The sequence below is a fragment of the Coregonus lavaretus genome (genome assembly GCF_964263955.1).
Source record: "Coregonus lavaretus genome assembly, chromosome: 23".
NCBI lineage: Eukaryota > Metazoa > Chordata > Actinopteri > Salmoniformes > Salmonidae > Coregonus > Coregonus lavaretus.
Window position 1 is genome coordinate 4,237,875 of NC_140010.1, and position 15,846 is coordinate 4,253,720.

The 15,846-nt window shown below is 43.4% G+C and overlaps 1 pseudogene across 1 annotated transcript in view; it reads right to left on the reverse strand.

Moving 5' to 3' along the window:
• LOC311098832 (protein-lysine 6-oxidase-like) overlaps nt 1–1,161 on the reverse strand; it is a 2,573-nt pseudogene extending 1,412 nt beyond the window's left edge. The window contains exons 1-2 of the transcript in view: nt 217–1,161; nt 17–125 (exon numbers count right to left, since the gene is read on the reverse strand). The product of the transcript in view is annotated as a protein-lysine 6-oxidase-like (transcript). The remainder of the gene's footprint in view (nt 1–16; nt 126–216) is intronic.
• Between the last annotated feature and the right edge of the window lie 14,685 nt (nt 1,162–15,846).

The following is a 15,846-nucleotide window of genomic DNA, read 5'->3' on the forward strand; positions in this document are numbered from 1 at the left end:
TTACAGTATAACTTACCTCGCCAAACAGTTCTCCTCAGCTGCACAGCGCAGCGAGTACATCTGCATCCGCTGGATGTAGGCACCTGCCTGGATGGCATACGGGTCTGGGACGAGATCTGGGAGCCCTAAGGAGAGACAACCGCATCACATAAGCCGTATGGGCGCTTATAACTGTTGTACTCGGAGCATTTACACTTTTAAGCGCTGATTACGTACCATTCTGAAAATATGTAGTGCCATATCCAGTGCCGGGGGCGGGCGCCGGGGACGCGGACGCCGCGTGCGTGCTACTGGCGTTCTGCCTCTGGAGGAATACATGTTGTAGAAGACGGAATTCCGGTGGTTTTTAAAAGGGTTCCGAGGGTCGTCCGAGACCATGTCCTCGCCGTTACTCGCTGCCTCATTCGATGTCTCAGCAGCGTTAACGGGTCCGGGTCCTGGAGGAGCACCCCTCCCGTTAGGGATGACATAACGTGCGTTGGAATTGTCAGTTAGTGCGGGTTGCCTGGAGACGGATGCTCCGGCCTCCGCGCGCATCTCTTGGTATTCTCCGCCCGGTACAGGCACTGCCTCGCTGCCCCAGGTAGCGTCCTGAGTGACAGGGGCTCCTCTCCTCGGTACCCCACTACCAGAGAACTCGGGGAGCAGCCCGGGGACCGAGGCGTTTACTCGGTAAGTGTACTCTGGAGAGTAGCGCCGTGCGCCAGGGGACCCGGCCACTCCCGCTCGGTATGGCACCTCGGGCTGCGGCCTGGCCCCTGACTGGCGAACATTGGGTACCATATACTGTCTACTGTCATGTCCTAGATGTACAGATCCAGGATCTAGAACGTTGTTGCTTTGGTCCCGTAAATGTCCACCTACGTTCGATTCGATTGGTCCAGATCTTCTGTACGCCACTGTGCCTTCCCGCGTTCCAGGCTGCGTCTGACCGGTGCCATCCCTCCCAGTGCTCATGTAGACCCTGGACTGGCTTCTCTGCCGCGCGGGCGGGTGATACTCTGACCCGGTGCTCATCAAACTGTACACCTTACCGTTATTCTCCCACTGAATCCTCTGCCGCCAAGGCCCCACTCGCTCAAGCGGCGGCTGCTGCTGCCCAGTAATGACATGAACCAGTCCTTGGAGGAGGTAAAAGAGTAAAACCGACCACTTCGCCATAACTGATAATTTTAACGTACTAAACCCTCTCTAGAACTCACTAACTACAACATTAAACAACAGGCCTACGTATATGACATTTATATTGCACAGAATAAGCTAAGGTGGTTCTGTGGAGGAGATGAAAGTTCTAAGGAGGAGCGCGCGCACTATCGGTTCCAGTGAATATGCGGCATAGCCTGCCAGTTTTCTCTGTGTGCGGCACTACTGACAGTTGGAGAGGACAGGAAGCTTGGAATTCTCAGCCATTTATCAAAACGGGCTAGTTGACTTACGCATGCACAGAAAGCCTGAGGTTCGAGAGAAAATACTTAACTCTTTCCTCCCTGTGGAGTTCAGTTACACAAGGCTTATAATGTAGCTTACACAAGCCTTGAGTTTACTTAGCAAACTTTACGCACTGGTGTCAGCTGGGGTCATCTGAATAGCAACGCCACTTTTGTGTGTTTCTCATGATCAATTTGGGCATTATTTCAATGCAAGTATTCTATATAAAAGACAGTACTTTATTTGACACTTTTCTCTTTCTTATCATTTTGGCATTTTTTTCTAGAAAGTAAGGGAATGTCGTATTTTTTTCAACCCAACTTTTAACCTAAATCCAATAACAGGGTGAACATTTTGGTTGATTTCACGTTGAATTCACGCTAGTTGATAACTCAACCAAATGTAAATCAAAACTAGACGTTTAACTGATGTCTGTGCCCAGTGGGAACGCAAAAGTCTGCAACCCAAAGGTTGCAAGTTCAAATCTCATCACGGACAACTTTAACATTTTAGCTAATTAGCAACTTTTCCACTACTTACTACTTTTTAGCTACTTTGCAACTATTTAGCATGTTAGCTAACCCTTCCCCTAACCCTAACCTTAACCCTTTTAGCTAACCCTTCCCCTAACCATACCACTTTAACCTAACTCCTAAACGTAACCCTAACCTTAACCCTAATCCCCTAACCCCTAGCCTAATGAAACATCCAGCAACCCAAAAGTTGCGAGTTCAAATCTCATCATGGACAACTTTAGTATTTTCACAACTTTTCAACGATTTACTACTTTTTAGCTACTTTGTAACTACTTAGCATGTTAGCTAACCCTTCCCCTAACCCTAACCTTAACCCTTTTAGCTAACCCTTCCCCTAAATCTAACCCTAAACTTAACCCTTTAACCTAACTCCTAAACGTAACCCTAACCTTAACCCTAACCCATAACCCCTAGCTTAGCTAACGTTAGCCACCTAGCTAGAATTCGTAACATATCATACGTTTCGCAAATTCATAACATATAGCATGTTTTGAAAATTCAAATACAAATTGTAATTCGTAACATATCATACAAAATGGGTGATGGACATCCACAAATTAATACATAACATACGAAACATAACATACTGTATCATACTACATTGAGAGTCTCAGATTTACGTACAGAATAATATTAAATGCTCTGAGACCAGGTTGGCTATTCTGTACCCACCATGAGAAATAACAATTGCACTCAACAAGCCTACTGTCCCTATGAATAAATAAATACAATTTGGTAAACTATATCATAAACAAAAGTGAAATGCTGTAAATTGTTTCCAAAGGCATTCAATGACATTCAATATCAATTTCCCTTATTGGCTACAACATATTTTCTTCAGTGAATCGATATTCCTTTTTAACAATTTGTTTAGCCTAATCACAGAATGACAAACGTCTCAATGAATGTTTCATTGTGAACGACACAGTAGGCTGCTACATCTCAAGGTGCTGACATGACATCGCTAAAGGATACCATCTCTCAACCCTCTGTCTGTACACTTGAATAAACATCTCTATTTCAGAGCATGGCCACGAGGTGGCAGTGTACACCTGTTTGAGACACCTGTCAGGCTGTCGCAGTTAATATTGAAGTAGATTCAAATCAAATCAATTAAGTATGTCTTGTTCATTCTGCTTGAGACATAGCCTACATATTCACAATAGCAGTACACTTGGGGTGTGTGGACACATTTTTATGGGAACAATATTTTTAATATGGTACCTCAGATATACAGTATCACTCATATGGCATTTGGTTATTGGTCATTTGGCAACTTGGCGAGACCAGGAGAAGGCTGTGCGAAAACCGTGTGTAAAGGGTATTTTGTAGGCTACTGGCCAGTATAGCGTGCTTTCTGGCAAAAATAACTGGCATATAACAACTATGCGAAAAAAAAAACACTAAACAGTAAGAAAGCTTGTTGTTGGTTCCAACAATTGGCTGGAACATATATGGGTCACAAGGAGAGAGCAGCGGGGTCAAGTTTTGTGAAGTAGAAGCGTCTGTCATGCTGGCCAGGCGCGTTCTATAGCGCGTTCTCCTCTCGTGGTGTCTAGGGGATAGTAAATGTAGCCACGCTCCAAATAGGGCAAATGCTCAACGTCTGTCTGTCTGTCTGTCTGGTGGCTATGATTAGGCATGAACCCGACACCTGGTGGGACATTCTAGAATAGAGCAAGGGAACGCCCCGCGCACCGAGCCTGTATAAGACCCGCGGCGCCTTGCAACGGGTTTGGAACAGATTTCCCCTCTCGAGCAGGACAGATACAAAGTATAGACAGTAAGTATATATGCTACATTGAGTCTTTACTTGTGTGTCTGAAGTGAAAAAAGTAGTGAACAAAAAAAAGTAGTAAACAAAAGAAAGTAAACAAATCACAACAAACTGTTGCCACAAAGGTTGAACTAATAGCCAATCTGTTTTAAATTAAATAGTGTTTTTTGGAAAATAAAATTATTTGAAATATTTTTGTTGGTGCTCTTCCGGTTGTTTTCATATTAAAACACCTGTCAGTTAGACTTCCCCTTGTGATGCTGGCCGAATAAAAACTAATTGATGTACGCTTTGAATATATCTCATTCCATAAATCTAGGTACCCCAGGGCTCCTCAGAATCTTTGCTTCTTGTGCGATTAAAACGAAGATGAAGGTCTATAATGGTTTTACCGCAAGAAACCCCCCAAAGGAATACACCTGTTTTCCTTCCCGTTACTGTGACACCAGAAGCCATATCATGCGGAGTATACATCTAAATGATAAACCCGGAGGGTATGACGGGTCACCATAACATTACTACAGATCACATCACGGGGAGACAAACTTCAAGGTGAGACAAAACAACAAAAGACTGATTTAAACCTTGAGAAGGATCCTGTACTGTAGCCACATACCTCATGTTGTCGGTCAATGCTCCGTGGTCTATTATTGCTTTCCATTTTATCATGAGCTGAAGCACGCTCATATTCATGTTGTAGGGGTTTATGTAGGCTAATGAAGAGGTGTTTGCAGGTGAACCTATACTCTTATGATTCCAATGTGAAATAACAACTTTTGAGGAGTAGGCTACATGTAAACTACAAGCCGTTGTCTATTCAGCTAAACATTTTTATACTTTTGACCCTTGGATGGCTTCTCCTAAGTGAATGACTAGACGCACATGTTTGACGTTTTTTATTCTGGCCAAAAAGTATCTATTTTGATTTGGAAAAAATATATATACTGATACTACCACTGCCCCTATCTAAAATTGACATTGCAAGTGGACAGTTTTCAGCTCACACAGATGGCATTTGAAAGCCAACACTAACGTTGACAGCGACGTAACAGGTTTTCATTAAAGACATGTAGGCCTATCATTTCTATATTAGGCTACACAAAGGTCAGTGGGACAATTTTGATTGATTTGGTCTCACGGTTTCTTCTGGCAATATGGTGCACCTTTAATTGACTCGGAACGTGACCAGAGTGACAGTGGGGGCTGCTGAGGGGAGGAGGGCTCATAATAATGTCAGGAAAGGATTCAATGGAATGGCATCAAACCATGTGTTTTATGTATTTGACACCATTCCACCTGTTCCGCTCCAGCCATTACCATGAGCCTGTCCTCCCCAATGAAGGCACAACCAACCTCATGTGGACCAGACCATCACAGAATGATATTCCAGTCAATGAACTTTACCTCCAGCTGTAACTAATATGTTGCTTTGCCAGGGGGCGTTTCATGATGGCGTGTCCTTGCTTTGATAACCTACATGTGGCAACTTATCCTAGTGGTTGAATTCATGATACTCTGTTGTGACCCAGATAGTGTGATGGCTATTATTATTCAAATAAACACTTAGGCCTATATATCTCCTTATAAGTCTCAAATTAATTATAAGCATTGATGTATAGTTTTACAGTTATTAATAACACATTCGTATATCGTTAATAATGGATCTATTCAAAAACCCTTTCAAGCAGTGTAGCAGGCCTAGTTCAGTTGCCATGCAAGTTTCTAAGTTTCTTTAATCATTTCATAATGCAGCACCAATAATATGAGGATGAGCACCAAGATTATACTCTATTGCAGTTTTTTATATTGCTTTGGTGCAATTTTCACAAGTATGTGATACATTTTCACAACTCTCAGTACAAAACTCAAAACAGATCATCAAAAGGGCAGTTGTTTCAAAACTCTAAGCACATTTTCAATTGACTAAATACAATCAATGTGGATTTTTTGGGTTAGTAGCCGGGAGCTTGAGGTGTCTGATTCTTGTGAGATTAGTTCATGACAGTTTGCGGTGGAACACGTGAAAAATACATACACTTTCAGAATTGTTTGGCGAGCTACTCGTAGGTGGGCTGCGTGCTACTGGTTGCTTGCGATTGGAGACCCCTGGCCTAAATTCACAGAAGTCACAAAATGTTGCCACAATTTGGGGATGTCTAACTTTGTCCCCAGGCTAACTGTGCATAGGAGGGAGCGTCTGGTGAACAACATTTGGGGACGTCATGTTATGCTTGTCAAAAGTATTCCATGTATTTACATTTAATCAATCAAAGTTCATGTGTATTTATAAAGCCCTTTTTACATCAGCAGTTGTCACAAATTGCTTTAAAGTAACCCAGGCTAGACACAAAACAGCAGTAGCATCATCAAAAATGCTCACATGTCATCGGAGTTGGGTAGTTGGGTAGTAGGGGAAAGCGCGTGACAGCCTTACAGGACGGGAGTCACCGATCCTCAAGCGAGCCTCCCCTCCTTCCAACCCAAATATGGAAGAACAGGCTTTACTCTTTGGTTACGTCCCGGTTACCATGGAGCCGACGTGTGACGTGGGTGCGCATGGATCGCATGCCTCTCTGGTTCTCAACCCCCCCCCCCCCCCCCCCCCCCCCCCCCCCGTTGCCTCCGCCTCCGTCCATCCGGAGTGCCTGATTGGCTGGTGCGGGAGATAGGGCCGTGAGACAGGCAGGATGGCACGTAGAGATCATAACCCCCCCCCCCCCCCCCCGGACCCTCTCTGTACAAGGCCTAATAATACTCCCCTGACACCCCAGGCATCTGGCCTAAATATAACACACACACACACACACACACACACACACACACCAGGCTGCCACCAGCCACCCTCAGCTGGTCCACGCCAGGCACCCAAAAAATTCCCAGTTATGCATCACAAGACACAGGCCTAGCTCCCCACGCCTGCTGGTCACCACCCGCACCCGCTGGAACACTGCTGGGTTGGCTGTTCACACCGTATTGTAGTTTTTGAAATCCCAGGTCATGGTTGACAAGCTATAAGGATGATATTACACTGTCATTACCAGTATCATGGATAAAAACACAAGCCCACTTTCTTGCTAGTTGAAGTCACATTGTGAATAGATTAGATATCATTGACCAGCCGATGTCCGCCAGGCAATAACTTATCAGATGCTTTTATCCCAAGCGACTTACAATTAACACATATTCAGTAGCCAATGGCATTGTGGGAATCAAACCCAGAACCCTGGTTACAAGTACCATCCATGCTGAATGAGCCTATCAGAACCACCGACATGGCGTGTTGCAACGTGCAAAGTAATTTACGAGGGAATAAACTGCAGATGGCAGATGTGATCATTGCTGGGCTTTGAATGATGAAATACATATACCACCAACGGTTTGTTTTGAGTGCCTCCCCTCATTAATGGGATTGAGCACTGTTGTGAAATGCAAGACACAATAAAATATGCATTGTGTGAATGATTAACCTTTTAAAACTGTCTTGGAGGGAACAATTTACAGCGGCTTCAATTTAACTTCAAAAGAGCTGTGTACTATTTCCATTTCCAAGGAACAGAACACCTCTCATAATCATTGAGAAGCCTTTTCCACTACAGTATGCAGTACCAGTCAAAAGTTTGGACACACCTACTCATTCAAGGGTTTTTCTTAATTTTTACTATTGTCTACATTGTAGAATAACAGTGAAGACATCAAAACTATTAAATAACACATATGGAATCATGTAGTAACCAAAAAAGTGTTAAACAAATCAAAATATATTTTATATTTGAGATTCCTTTGCCTTGATGACAGCTTTGCACACTCTTGGTATTCTCTCAACCAGCTTCACCTGGAATGCTTTTCCATCAGTCTTGAAGGAGTTCCCACATATGCTGAGCACTTGTTTATATATATACAGTGGGGAGAACAAGTATTTGATACACTGCCGATTTTGCAGGTTTTCCTACATACAAAGCATGTAGAGGTCTGTAATTTTTATCATAGGTACACTTCAACTGTGAGAGACGGAATCTAAAACAAAAATCCAGAAAATCACATTGTATGATTTTTAAGTATTTCATTTGCATTTTATTGCATGACATAAGTATTTGATACATCAGAAAAGCAGAACTTAATATTTGATACAGAAACCTTTGTTTGCAATTACAGAGATCATACGTTTCCTGTAGATCTTGACCAGGTTTGCACACAGGATTTTGGCCCACTCCTCCATACAGACCTTCTCCAGATCCTTCAGGTTTCGGGGCTGTCGCTGGGCAATACAGACTTTCAGCTCCCTCCAAAGATTTTCTATTGGGTTCAGGTCTGGAGACTGGCTAGGCCACTCCAGGACCTTGAGATGCTTCTTACGGAGCCACTCCTTAGTTGCCCTGGCTGTGTGTTTCGGGTCGTTGTCATGCTGGAAGACCCAGCCACGACCCATCTTCAATGCTCTTACTGAGGGAAGGAGGTTGTTGGCCAAGATCTCGCGATACATGGCCCCATCCATCCTCCCCTCAATACGGTGCAGTCGTCCTGTCCCCTTTGCAGAAAAGCATCCCCAAAGAATTATGTTTCCACCTCCATGCTTCACGGTTGGGATGGTGTTCTTGGGGTTGTACTCATCCTGCTTCTTCCTCCAAACACGGCGAGTGGAGTTTAGACCAAAAAGCTCTATTTTTGTCTCATCAGACCACATGACCTTCTCCCATTCCTCCTCTGGATCATCCAGATGGTCATTGGCAAACTTCAGACGGGCCTGGACATGCGCTGGCTTGAGCAGGGGGACCTTGCGTGCGCTGCAGGATTTTAATCCATAACGGCGTAGTGTGTTACTAATGGTTTTCTTTGAGACTGTGGTCCCAGCTCTCTTCAGGTCATTGACCATGTCCTGCCGTGTAGTTCTGGGCTGATCCCTCACCTTCCTCATGATCATTGATGCCCCACGAGGTGAGATCTTGCATGGGGCCCCAGACCGAGGGTGATTGACCGTCATCTTGAACTTCTTCCATTTTCTAATAATTGCGGCAACAGTTGTTGCCTTCTCACCAAGCTGCTTGCCTATTGTCCTGTAGTCCATCCCAGCCTTGTGCAGGTCTACAATTTTATCCCTGATGTCCTTACACAGCTCTCTGGTCTTGGCCATTGTGGAGAGGTTGGAGTCTGTTTGATTGAGTGTGTGGACAGGTGTCTTTTATACAGGTAACGAGTTCAAACAGGTGCAGTTAATACAGGAAATGAGTGGAGAACAGGAGGGCTTCTTAAAGAAAAACTAACAGGTCTGTGAGAGCCGGAATTCTTACTGGTTGGTAGGTGATCAAATACTTATGTCATGCAATAAAATGCAAATTAATTACTTAAAAATCATACAATGTGATTTTCTGGATTTTTTTTTCCGATTCTGGCTCTCACAGTTGAAGTGTACCTATGATAAAAATTACAGACCTCTACATGCTTTGTAAGTAGGAAAACCTGCAAAATCGGCACTGTACATATCCTTTAAAACATTTTTTTTCCCTTTATTACTTTCCAACCCCACCACCCCTTCCCTAATTGGAGTAAACTAGTGAACAACAACGCTTAGGCCTCTACTTCCAGCTTATACATACTATATAAATTTTATGGACATAGTCAATTTTATAATAATTATATTTTGTTTGTTTTTACTCCTGAACTTCCTCTACCCTCAACCTCTCCGATCATTTTCATGATGTCCATCCGGTTTGATTCTATATGCCATATCTTTCTAACTGTGCTCTTTCACAAAAGCTCTCAACCTATAACCTATATACTTATTATGTACACAGTATGCTTACATTAGTTAGGTTGTTGTTATTAGTTGTTGTTATTAGTGCCATCCTTCAGCTCCATTCAACACCTCCCATCTATCTCTTAACACCATCCATATTGGATTTCTATTTGCCATATATTTTTCAACTGTACTGTGATGTTTCACAAAAGTTCTGAACCCTTCTATTCTCATTGTTTCTACAGACTGTAAATTGAAAATAAACATTTAAAAGTATTATTATATTATTGATTGATTGACTATGACTTTTCAGATCACCCAGTAATGCTATCTGCAAGGTTAGCTCCAGGTAAATATTGCAATCCTTCAGCCATTCCTGGACCTGTGTCCAAAAACAAGCTACAAATGGACAGTACCAAAACAAATGATCTAATGATTCTGTCTCTTCACAGCAAAATCTGCAGAGCTGGGAAGATTGTATCCCCCATATAAATAACATTATATTGGTAACAAGAATTATGTATAATAATTTAAATTGAAAAATTCTAAGTTTTGAATGCGGCGTCATTTTGCCTATCAGTTAATGTATTTATTTTATTTTATTTCACCTTTATTTAACCAGGTAAGCCAGTTGAGAACAAGTTCTCATTTACAACTGCGACCTGGCCAAGATAAAGCAAAGCAGTGCGATAAAAACAACAACACAGAGTTACATATGGGGTAAAACAAAACATAAAGTCAAAAATACAACAGAAAATATATATACAGTGTGTGCAAATGTAGCAAGTTATGGAGGTAAGGCAATAAATAGGCTATAGTGCAAAATAATTATAATTAGTATTAACACTGGAATGATAGATGTGCAAGAGATGATGTGCAAATAGAGATACTGGGGTGCAAATGAGCAAAATAAATAACAATATGGGGATGAGGTAGTTGGGTGGGCTAATTTCAAATGGGCTGTGTACAGGTGCAGTGATCGGTAAGGTGCTCTGACAACTGATGCTTAAAGTTAGTGAGGGAGATAAGAGTCTCCAGCTTCAGAGATTTTTGCAATTCGTTCCAGTCATTGGCAGCAGAGAACTGGAAGGAATGGCGGCCAAAGGAGGTGTTTGGCTTTGGGGATGACCAGTGAGATATACCTGCTGGAGCGCATACTACGGGTGGGTGTTGCTATGGTGACCAATGAGCTAAAATAAGGCGGGGATTTGCCTAGCAGTGATTTATAGATGGCCTGGAGCCAGTGGGTTTGGCGACGAATATGTAGTGAGGACCAGCCAACAAGAGCGTACAGGTCACAATGGTGGGTAGTGTATGGGGCTTTGGTGACAAAATGGATGGCACTGTGTCCTCCCGAGTGGCGCAGTGGTCTAAGGCACTGCATCGCAGTGCTGGCTGTGCCACTAGAGATCCTGGTTCGAATCCAGACTCTGTCGTAGCCAGCCGCGACCGGGAGACCCATGGGGCAGTGCACAATTCGTCCAGGGTAGGGGAGGGAATGGCCGGCAGGGATGTAGCTCAGTTGGTAGAGGTTGTGGGATAAATGGGTGGCACTGTGATAGACTACATCCATTTGCTGAGTAGAGTGTTGGAGGCAATTTTGTAAATGACATCGCCGAAGTCAAGGATCGGTAGGATAGTCAGTTTTACGAGGGCATGTTTGGCAGCATGAGTGAAGGAGGCTTTGTTGCTAAATAGGAAGCCGATTCTAGATTTAACTTTGGATTGGAGATGCTTAATGTGAGTCTGGAAGGAGAGTTTACAGTCTAACCAGACACCTAGGTATTTGTAGTTGTCCACATACTCTAGGTCAGACCCGTCGAGAGTAGTGATTCTAGTCGGGTGGGCGGGTGCCAACAGCGTTCGATTGAAGAGCATGCATTTAGTTTTACTAGTGTTTAAGAGCAGTTGGAGGCTACTGAAGGAGTGTTGTATGGCATTGAAGCTCGTTTGGAGGTTCGTTAACACAGTGTCCAATGAAGGGCCAGATGTATACAAAATGGTGTCGTCTGCGTAGAGGTGGATCTGAGAGTCACCAGCAGCAAGAGCGACATCATTGATCTACACAGAGAAAAGAGTCGGCCCAAGAATTGAACCCTGTGGCACCCCCATAGAGACTGCCATAGGTCCAGACAACAGGCCCTCTGATTTGACACATTGAACTCTATCTGAGAAGTAGTTGGTGAACCAGGCAAGGCAGTCATTTGAGAAACCAAGGCTATTTAGTCTGCCAATAAGAATGTGGTGGTTGACAGAGTCGAAAGCCTTGGCCAGGTCGATGAAGACGGCTGCACAGTACTGTCTATTATCGATCGCAGTTATAATATCGTTTAGGACCTTGAGTGTGGCTGAGGTGCACCTATGACCAGCTTGGAAACCGGATTGCATAGCGGAGAAGGTACGGTGGGATTCGAAATGGTTGGTGATCTGTTTGTTAAGGCAGGGCAGGATGGATATAGGTCTGTAACAGTTTGGATCTAGAGTGTCACCCCCTTTGAAGAGGGGGATGACCGCGGCAGCTTTCCAATCTCTGGGGGATCTCAGACGTTACGAAAGAGAGGCTGAACAGGCTAGTAATAGGGGTTGCGACAATTTCGGCGGCTAGTTTTAGAAAGAAAGGATGCAGATTGTATAGCCCAGATGATTTGTAGGGGTCCAGATTTTGCAGCTCTTTCAGAACATCAGCTGTCTGAATTTGTGTGAAGGAGAAGCAGGTGGGGCATGGGCAAGTTGCAGCGGAGGGTGCAGAGTTGGTGGCCGGGGTAGTGGTAGCCAGGTGGAAAGCATGGCCAGCCGTAGCAAAATGCTTGTTGAAATTCTCGATTATTGTAGATTTATCGGTGGTGATAGTGTTTCCTAGCCTCAGTGCAGTGGGCAGCTGGGAGGAAGTGCTCTTATTCTCCATGGACTTTACAGTGTCCCAAAACTTTTTGGAGAGTGCTACAGGATGCAAATTTCTGTTTGAAAAAGTTAGCCTTTTGCTTTCCTAACTGCTTGTGTATATTGGTTCCTAACTTCCCTGAAAAGTTGCATATCGCGGGGGCTATTTGATGCTAATGCAGTACGCCACAGGATGTTTTTGTGCTGGTCAAGGGCAGTCAAGTCTGAGGAGAACCAGGGGCTATATCTGTTCTTTGTTCTGTATTTTTTGAATGGGGCATGTTTATTTAAGATTGAGAGGAAATTACTTTTAAAGAACAACCAGGCATCCTCTACTGACGGAATGAGATCTATATCCATCCAGGATACCTGGGCCAGGTCAATTAGGAAGGCCTGCTCGCTAAAGTGTTTTAGGGAGCGTTTGACAGTGCTGAGGGGTGGTCGTTTGACCGCGGACCTGTTACGGACGCAGGCAATAAGGCAGTGATCGCTGAGATCCTGGTTGAAGACAGCGGAGGTGTATTTAGAGGGTAAGTTAGTCAGGATGATATCTATGAGGTTACCCATGTTTACGGATTTAGTGTTGTACCTGGTAGGTTCGTTGATAATTTGTGTGAGATTGAGGGCATCTAGTTTGGATTGTAGGATGGCCGGGGTGTTAAGCATATCCCAATTTAGGTCAGCAAGCAGTACGAACTCTGAGGATAAATGGGGGGCAATCAATTCACATATGTTGTCCAGGGCACAGCTGGGGGCTGAGGGGGGTCTGTAGCAAGCGGCAACAGTGAGAGACTTATTTCTGGAAAGGTGGATTTTTAGAAGTAGAAGCTCAAACTGTTTGGGCACAGACCTGGATAGTATGATAGAGTTCTGCAGGCTATCTCTACAGTAGATTGCAACTCCACCCCCTTTGGCAGTTCTATCTAGACGGAAAATGTTGTAGTTGGGGATGGACATTTCAGAATTTTTGGTGGCCTTCCTAAGCCAGGATTCAGACACTGCTAGAACATCAGGGTTGGCGGAGTGTGCTAACGCAGTGAATAACTACAACTTAGGAAGGAGGCTTCTGATGTTAACGTGCAGAAAACCAAGGCTTTTACGGTTACAGAAGTCAACAAATGATAGCTCCTGGGGAGTAGGAGTTATACTGGGGGCTGCAGGGCCTGGGTTAGCCTCTACATCACCAGAGGAGGACTAGAATAAGGATACGGCTAAAGGCTTTAAGAACTGGTCTTCTAGTGCGTTGGGTACAGAGAATAAAGGGGGCAGATTTCCGGGCGTTGTAGAATAGATTCAGGGCATTATGTACAGACAAGGATATGGAAGGATATGAGTACAGTGGAGGTAAACCTAAGCGTTGGGTAACAATGAAAGAGATAGCATCACTGGAGGCACCAATTGAGCCGGTCTCGGCATGTATGGGGGGTGGAACAAAGGAACTATTTGAGGCAGTTTGAGAGGGACTTGGGGTTCTACAGTGAAATTGTATAATAAGAACTAACTGGAACAGCAATAGGCAAGGCATATTGACATAGGAAAGAGGCATAAAGCAATCACAGGTGTTATTAGAGAGAGCTAAGACAACAACTGGTAATGGCGATAAAGTTTGGGCTGAGGCTAAACAGAGTAAACAGGACAGGGTACCGTGTAAAGGAACGGTCCAGCAGGCATCAGCTGTGCAGCTGAGTGATCATAAGGTCCAGTGAACAGCAATATGTGAGTCCGAGAGCAGTTCAAATTGGTGCTTCAGCACAGCAAGCAGGAAGCACGGTTGTTGTTTGCGTGTGCTAGCGGGCCGGGGCTAGCAGATGGATCTTCGTGGTCGTCGCAATGGGAAGCCTGTTGAAACCACAGACGATTACGTCGGCAGACAAGTCGTGATGGATCGGCAGAGCTCCGTGTCGACTCTAGGAGGTCCCGTCTGGTTGACAGAGAGGTAGATATCCGGGAGATTAGCCTACAGCAACATCCATTCGACATCCATTTGGTTGCGGCTAGCTAGATCCGGTGCCATTCTTGAACATGCCATTCTTGAACATGGGGTGAGACAATCTTACTAATTTGCTAGAGAACCAGTTCGGATTTAAGTAAAACTTTTGTATGACTGAAGCTTTCAGTGATAGGTCTAATGCTTTAATATTTAATAATTTCTGTCCTCCGAATTCATATTCATTATATAAATAAGCCCGTTTAATTTTGTCTGGCTTGCCGTTCCAAATCAAATGGAATATTTTTTTCTCATATAATTAAAAAAAACTGTTCGCTAGGCGTAGGCAAGACCATAAGCAAATAGGTAAACTGGGATAATACTAAAGAGTTAATCAGGGTGATTTTTCCACAAATAGACAGGTACCTTTCCATGGTAGGAAGATCTTATCTATTTTTGCTAACTTTCTATTAAAATGTATTGGGAGTGAGATCATTTATTTAATTTGGGATATGGATTCCGAGTATATCCACATCACAATCAGACCATTTTATTGGTAAACTACATGGTAATGTAAAAATTGTATTTTTTAGTGATCCAATACGTAATATAATACATTTATCATATTTTGGTTGTAATCCAGACAGGTTAGAAAATGTATCTAGATCCTCTATGAGGCTGTGGAGGGATTCAAGTTGTGGATTTAAAAGAAAACATGAATCATCAGCAATGACAACTTTTTTTTTAAACTGTTTTTTTCCCCAGATGTCTCTGTATTTACGTGATCGTTACGTAGGCAGGCACTGCGTCATTATGGACTAGTTACAACTACTGTACAGTAGAGGTAGTTTATTTATATTTTTAGGTGTTGTTGTTTGTGGAGAGTTTTTGGTTCAATGTCCAATATTCATCAGGAATAAAAAAACTGTTTGGGTTTCTTTCCCTTTCCTGAATGCTAAAGCTTCAACAGTTCAGGGTGGTATCAGCGCAGCGGGGTATGACGTAAAAACGGAGACTAGGCATTTGTGTTGATCTTGAATCTGTCTTCAGGGTACAAAATGATATAGCTGAAGATGCAAAGCTGTATATGTTTCTATAGTGAAAAAAAAATAGTTTGATCTACTAAATGCTCTCACCGTAATATACAGTGCATTTACTGGATGGTAGTCTTGTGTTGCCACATTTCCTTGTTTAGAAAGCTGTAAATTGAAGTTCATTGGATTGAGAATAACCACAGAACACAGTAGTTGGATTAATATGTCTCTTTACGTTGTAGACACAATCCTTCCTCCCAGTGTGGGATGATTTTTGACCATGAATACACGGCAAGCACATAGACCTGTTCTTCATGTGTTTCAACACTGGGCAGTCCAGTTGGGCAAGCACATAGACCTGTTCTTCATGTGTTTCAACACTGGGCAGTCCAGTTGGTAAATCTTCTTAGAAAAGGTTACATTTTGATTATACAAAATTCAATGCTTCTGCCGTTCAGTTTTGAAATAAGTTAGGCCTTAAACTATTTACAGATCAATATTAACTTCAGGCAGTAGTATGGTAATAATGTTGC